Genomic DNA, 7,543 nt, shown 5'->3' on the forward strand with positions numbered 1-7,543 from the left:
TATAATGAATATCTCTTAGATATCTAATACAGGGGACCGAGTCCGAGATATTAGAATCTTTGTGGTATAAGTTAGAACCCATGGATGGCCATTCTTGAGATCCGGAAAGTCTAAACCTTGTCTGTGGTATTCCGAGTAGGATCTGAGAAGGGATGGCTGTGACGAGCTTCAAACTCGCGAGTGCTGGGCGTAGTGACAGATGCAAAAGGATAGTAAATCCTATTCCAGTATGATCGAGAACCGACAGATGATTAGCCATGCAGTGACAGCGCATTGGACCATTTTCACAGAGAGGATTGGATGTAGCCATTGACAACGGTGATGCCCTATATAAAGCTTGCCATGGAAAGGAGTAGGAATGATTGGATGAAGACAGCAGGAAAGCAGAGGTTCAGAGGAACGAAAGCATCTCTATACGCTTATCTGAAATTCTCACCAATGAATTACATAAGTATCTCTATCCTAATCTATGTTTTATTTATCTTTTAAATATTAAAACTCTATATCCATTTGAATCCGCCTGACTGAGATTTACAAGGTGACCATAGCTTGCTTCAAGCCGACAATCTCCGTGGGATCGATCCTTACTCACGTAAGGTTTATTACTTGGACGACCCAGTGCACTTGCTGGTCAGTTGTGTGACGTTATGACAAAGAATTAAGATTATGAACGTGCGTATAAAGTTTTCAGCGCCGTACCAAGGAATGGAACCGTCACGATATCTGTGCACCAGTACCCCAAAACACAATTTCTTAGGGAAGAAGTTATTATTTTGACCAAGCAACTCTATAGAGACTAACTATCATGCAAGGAGTATTTACAAGCAAGACTAGCTACACATGCAATCTACTAACTACTAAGCAAAAGATAAATCCGTGGGTGTTGAAAGGAAGAGATTGTTACCCATGGAGATTGATCCAACGACCTCCCCACACTTAGAATTTAACACGGTCCTCCGTGCTACCAACAATGCTCAAAGGACGGTCAGGACCGGAACCGTTACTATCCCCTTCATCAGAGCTCCCATCACTTGGGTTTGACATGGATGCGAATATTTCAGGTTCCTCCATGCTAGGGGTAACACAATGCAGAAGCTTCTCGATGTAAGTGTATCGGCGTTGGTTGCGCCGCTCATATCTATCAATCTTCCGGTGTAGATCTTCTATCCTTTGATGGGTGGATCTTTGCCGTGGTTGTGACGATGAGGTGGAAGGAATAGTAGATGGAAGGGCTATGTCAAGGCTTGGGTTGTTCATGGGAAGATGTAAGTATTTTCCGCTTGGGACCACATCGCCCTTAGACGAAATTATAGCCTTCGTATCCATGTCTTCCCAAGGAACACCCGCAGCAGCAACTAAATCAGATACCAAGCTCTAGCTTCTACAGTGAGGAACATGCGTCAATGCACTTGGGCCTCATCTGGAGTCTACCATGGGTCCAAATGTCTCTGGTTCAGCAATGACTCGGAGGATCGAGTCCCAATCAAACCCAAATGCTTCTCACTGACGTGAGACTTCTTGGTAGCCATCCATGTCACTTGGTACTGGTAAGACATTAAGCACTTGCTGAATAGCCTCTTCTGAAACTGAGACTTGCTTCTAGCGCACGTATACCGATTGAAGAGAGGGAAGATGGTAGTTAGTGTAGAATTCTACCACCCATAAGAGGTTGACCTCCTATGGTTTTCTCAGAAGAAACTCCCATCCTCGCCGTTCAATGCGGGGTAGAATATAAGGAGCCACCTTGTCTGGCGGGACGAGTAGATGCTCAGCATGATAGTTCCATTCAACCATGGCGGGGAACTCAAGTTCACATAAGCGGTTGGGGAATCTTGAAGAATCCTTTGCCGGTTTTCCCTTCTCATTGTCATTAATAGGAGCTGGTGCCTTCGCCTTCTTAGATAGGGGTTTGGCTCCTAATGAAGAGTGCGCCTTAGAGTTTGACTTTTCGGGTGCCCTTTTGCGGCTAGTTTCCTTGAAGCTTTCTCCTTGCTTTCTTGGTGGCCATCCTGAAAAAGGAGGGGAAAGAAGGAAAACATTAAACCCAAAGAATCATCTCAACAAAACATGTAAGTGAAAGATAGTGTCCAAAAGGAATATTGCAACAAAGTAATCATAGAGACATGGGTCGCAACACTTGGCATGGGATACAAGAGGGAGTAAAGCACGTAATATAGCATGAGAAGAATAATCTCAAGCATCCATTACAAAGAGCAAATCATGTTCAATGAGTATCTATATAGCAAGTAAAAGCAAAGTGGATTCAATACACTTAGAAGAGAGCAAGTGAATGAGGAGGAAGCACTAAATTGAAGATATATGACTAGAATAAACCAAAATGGCATATGTGCATTTCCTCGAACACTTGGCGTGCAGTTAACAAGCAATGAGCAATTATGCGATACTCAACCAATTAGAAGCCCAAAATGAAATATCAATCATAACACAACATCATTCACTGACAAAGATAATGAAAAACAATCAAGAAGATCTATTAAAGCAAATGAAAATTCAAATTCAACATCCATGGAAAAGCAAGAAGAAGGAAAAAGTAAACAAGCAAAAAGCAAGTAGTATAATCATGCAACTAAAAGAGAGACTAAGTGAATCAATAGGAAATATCTAACTAGAAAAGGAGGATATGAAAAGAAAGTAAGGAAAGAGATATAAAAGAAGTAAAACCTTGAGAAGTGTAAAAGAATCAAGGTAGAATTTTCTTGTTGCGAAAATGAGAAAGAGATAGAAGAGATGTAGTGCCACCGGAGGTGGTGGTGGTCGCCGGTGAGTGGCTGGAGACGGTGGTGAAGTATGGAAGAAGAAGGAGACGAGAAAAGCGGTGATGGAGAAAGAAGAAGAAAGAAACAAGAAAGAGGGTGAGAGAAGGAAGAAATAGGGCGCGCAAGCTTTAAAACTAGTTCGCGGGACCGATGCGTGCGCGCATGGTGCGCTGGCGCGTTGGTGAGGGTTGAGCGAGGGATGCGCACACATCAACGGTGCGCACGCGTGAAGACAGTTGGCCTCCTGGCACAGAGTAGGCACAAAGTAGGCCCAACTCTCGGTCTCCTTGTACCAAAGTGGCATGCATCACAGGCAGCGCGAACGCGCACAGTGCGCGGAAGCGTGCCTGATCGAATTGGCAACCGACACGGACGCGCCAAGTACGCCTGCAAGTCAGTGCGGGCACAGAATAGGCACAGTTATGGCATAACTCTCTGGTTTTTGTACCAGGGAGTTCATATTGCACAATCGGCGCGTGCGCGCACAGTGCGCTTGTGCGTCGATGGCCAAGTTCCAAGGGGCGCACAGGCGGCATGCATGCTGGTGCGTGGGTGCCTGACATGAAGTGGGTACAAGGTGGGCATGACTCTCGGGTTTTTGGCCCAGGAGTAAGAAATGCACCACCGGCGCGTGCGCACACAGTGCACTCGCATGCGGATGCCCTTTTCCTTCTCTCTTTTTTTTAACAACATAGAAAGGGCTATCCTAACATATTCTTGGCAGGTGTTTAAGCTAGTAGTCAAGAAAACACTCAAAAATTCATGCACTATTCAAAACATAGCATTCTCTCTACTTCAACAATTCATCCATACCGAAATGATGAAATCTATCTAAATATCCTAGTTATCCAACAAGAACAATAAAACTAGCATTCATAAGCAATCAACAACATCAATAACTCACAAAATTTACAAGAATCTAAAGCTAAAAGCAAGAAGGTATACACAAGAAAGATCTTACCACGGTGGGGTGCCTCCCACCAAGCACTTTTGTTTAACGTCCTTAAGTTGGACGGTCCTTCGCTTAAGCTTCCTCTCCTTTTGGTGCATCCTCAAGTAGGAGCACTTCCACTTCTCTTAGTGACTTGTAGCCATGGTACTTCTTCACTCTATGTCTATTCACCTTGAAAGTTGTGTTGCTTTGAGGGTCAAACAATTCTACCACTCCATAGGGCTTTATCTCTTTCACCTTGAAGGGACCTTCCCATCTAGAACGGAGCTTGCCAGGCATAAATCGCGGCCTCGAGTTGTAGAGGAGAACCTCATCACCTTCTTGAAAATCCTTGATGCCAGGGCATCTTGGCCAGTTTCACTGACCTTTTCTTTACTGTTTTTAAGCTAGTTTCATGCATTCCCTTAGGAAATAAGCTAGTTTTGGTTAGATATTCACTTACACCTTGATTCAAGCATACATTGTGCATTTTACATTATTTCATGAGGATTTTGCATGAGTTTAGTGACAAATTATACGCTGCATTGCCCATGACTTGGACTAGAACTTTGATGCGCTCTATTGCTTGATTTCAGGACCAAAGGAAGCAAGGAATGGGAGGTAACTTGCAAAGTTAATGAGAAAAGTGATTGCCAATAATGCTCTCGAAGCCATCATTGACCACGTTAAGAGTCACGTTAACTAAGTTAACGAGAACTCTAACGTGGAGAGGGGAAGTTGAGCCAACGTTAGTGACACTTAACATTGTCACTAACGTTGGCAAATGCTCATAAGTGGCCACGTTAGAGTCCACGTTAACTTAGTTAACGTTGCCTCTAACGTTAGAAGGGGGGAGAAACGCCAACGTTAGTGACATTCAATATTGTCACTAACGTTGGCCTAAGGAGAAACATACCACGTTAACTCCCACGTTAACTTGGTTAACGTGGGAGCTAACGTAAGAAGCAAGAGTGGTCGACAAGGTTAGTGACACCCAACATTGTCACTAACGTTGGAAGTAACCACACAACCCCCAAGGAGCCACGTTAACTTCCACGTTAACTTAGTTAACATGGAAGCTAACGTTGATGAGTGAAAGAAACGCCAACGTTAGTGACATTCAACATTGTCACTAACGTTGGGGATGGCTAAGCATGGCCACGTTAGAAGCCACGTTAACCTAGTTAACGTAGACTCTAACGTAAGACTTAGGGACACCTTGGAATGTTAGTGACAATGTTGAGTGTTACTAACATTCTCGAAGGATGGCAAGCCCACGTTAAAGAGCCACGTCAACTAAGTTAACGTGGGCTCTAACGTGGGAACAAAGGGGGCTTTTCAAAGTTATTGGGAATGTTAAGTCTCAATAACGTGTGTGAAGGACTTAGAGGCAACGTTAGTGGCAACGTTTGTGCCACTAACGTTGAAGTTAACGTGGCTTTTACTTAGGAACGTTAGTGAGAAAGTTGATTGTCACTAACGTTCTCGAACTCATATTTTCACTAAACATTAACACCCCTAACGTCCTGAGCTAAAGTCTCTGCCCACTTCACACTTTCTCTCTGCAAGTAAAGCCAAGCCCAAATGAAGAAGAGAACTGCTTCAAACTCAAGATCCAAAGGCCCAAGACTTGAAGAGCCAACTAGAAGCTGAGAAAAGTAGTATATATAGTAGTAGCTTTGAATTGTTAAGGCGTTCTGAAAAGGGGGAAAAAGAGAATTACTCTCTGTATTTTACCTTCTATGCAATTTCTAGTTTTATGATGTATTCTCCATCTTTGTTTTCATTTTCTAGAGCTATGAACAACTAAACCCCTTTCATTGGGTTAGGGAGCTCTGTTGTAATTTGATAGATGAATACTAATTTTCATTATTCTTCTTCTATCTTTTCTCTTGATTTTACTTGAAAGCTTTCGATCTTCATCCAATTGGGTAGTTATCTTGGAAAAGAAGCTATTTAAACTTGGATCTCTTTTGAACCTTGAAAGAGGAATGAAGAGATCAAGCTAGAAATGCTTTCTCATGCTGGACCAAATTGGGTTTGGATGGGTATGTGACTATGACCCTCTCAATACTTGATTTGGGAAATGCATGTGGTATAATCAGTGACCATACTTCATCTCTTCTCATGAGCAATTGACCAAGGGATTGGCTATTGATCAAGATTTGAGAGATTGAATTTGTAATTCAATCAATTAAGATTGCCAAGGAGATCAATGAGTGCCTTGATTGAGGAAGAGATGAAAATGAACTTGATCCGGAGGGTTGCAATATCTCCTAAACCCAATGAACTCCCCATCTCTGATCTTACCCATTCTCTTTAATTTCTGCCATTTACTTTTATGAGCAAATCCCCCATTCCCATTTACAATTCTGCAATTTACTTTCAGTCATTTACTTCCAGTCCTTTAATTCTAGCATTTACTTTTCTGTTATTTACATTCCCACCATTTTATTTTTTGCAACTCTCAACCCAAATTCTGGATTTGCTCAACTAGAACATTCTTCTAATTAAAGTTGTTTGATCAATCAATCCCTGTGGGATTTGACCTCACTCTATTGTGAGTTTTTACTTGACGACAAATTCGCTACACTTGCCGAAGGAAATTTGTTGAGAGACAGTTTCCACCCGCATCAAGTTTATGGCGTCGTTGCCAGGGATTGATTGTGCATCAACAATGATTAAATTTGAAGATCACTAGATTGAGCATTTTTATTTTGTGAATTTCATTTTCTGTTTGAGTGATTTACTTTCTGTTTTAGTTAAACTTCTTCCCTTCCCCCTCTACTCTTTTGTTTTTCTTTGTTATTTTCAATTATGTTTGCTAACCCACTAACTGTTTGATATATTACATCACCCACAACTAACAGTAATTCTGAAAAAAATACTTTCTGCACCTATCTTTTCTTGCTTGCACTTGATGGTTGTATGACAGGGAGAAGAAGCGGGGCTTCAACTTCCTTCGATTCTGAACTTGAGAGGACCTTCCTTAGATTAAGGAGGGAGGCAAGAGGAAAGAAAGTGGTTGGTGCTGAGGAAGAGGAGGAATTCTTTGAACCAAACATGGAAGACAACATGGAAAACCATCATGAAGAAGAGGATCACAACCATGGGGGAGGAGGTAGAGCAAATCATGCTGGTGAGGATAGAAGAGTTTTGGGCTCTTACATCAATCCAAACCCAGGCAATTATGGAAGTAGCATCCAAAAGCCAACAATCCATGCCAACAACTTTGAACCTAAACCACAGCTCATCACCCTTGTTCAGAACAACTGTTCGTTTTGAGGTGTTCAAGAAGACCCTAATCAACATTTAACCACCTTCTTGAGAATATGTGACACAGTGAAGTCTAATGGTGTTCATCCTGACGCCTATAGACTGCTCTTATTTCCATTCTCACTCAGGGACAAAGCAGCTAAGTGGCTGGAATCTTTCCCAAGGGAAAGCTTGACAACTTGGGAGGATGTGGTGAACAAATTCTTAGCAAGATTTTACCCCCCTCAACGAATCAATAGGCTGAGAGCTGAGGTCCAAACTTTCAGGCAACAAGATGGTGAGACTATATATGAAGCATGGGAGAGGTTTAAAGACCAAACAAGGAGGTGCCCACCAGATATGTTCAACGAATGGGTGCAGCTGCACATTTTCTATGAAGGGCTCTCTTACGAGTCAAAGAAGGCCGTAGACCATTCATCCGGAGGATCTTTGAACAAGAAGAAGACTATTGAGGAAGCCATAGATGTTATTGAAACAGTAGCAGAGAACGACTACTTCTATGCTTCCGAAAGAGGGAACACAAGAGGAGTAATGGAGCTAATCAATGTAGATGCTCTGT

The 7,543-nt window shown here is 42.4% G+C and overlaps 1 non-coding gene across 1 annotated transcript; it reads right to left on the reverse strand.

Annotated features, from left to right (window-relative positions):
• Nucleotides 1-7,221: 7,221 nt before the first annotated feature.
• On the reverse strand, nucleotides 7,222-7,328 carry LOC148567544 (small nucleolar RNA R71). The gene has a single exon (XR_015881907.1). It is a non-coding gene; the product is annotated as a small nucleolar RNA R71 (small nucleolar RNA).
• Between the last annotated feature and the right edge of the window lie 215 nt (nucleotides 7,329-7,543).

Source organism: Arachis ipaensis, chromosome B4 (genome assembly GCF_059453495.1).
Source record: "Arachis ipaensis isolate K30076 ecotype BB chromosome B4, ASM5945349v1, whole genome shotgun sequence".
NCBI classification, from domain to species: domain Eukaryota; kingdom Viridiplantae; phylum Streptophyta; class Magnoliopsida; order Fabales; family Fabaceae; genus Arachis; species Arachis ipaensis.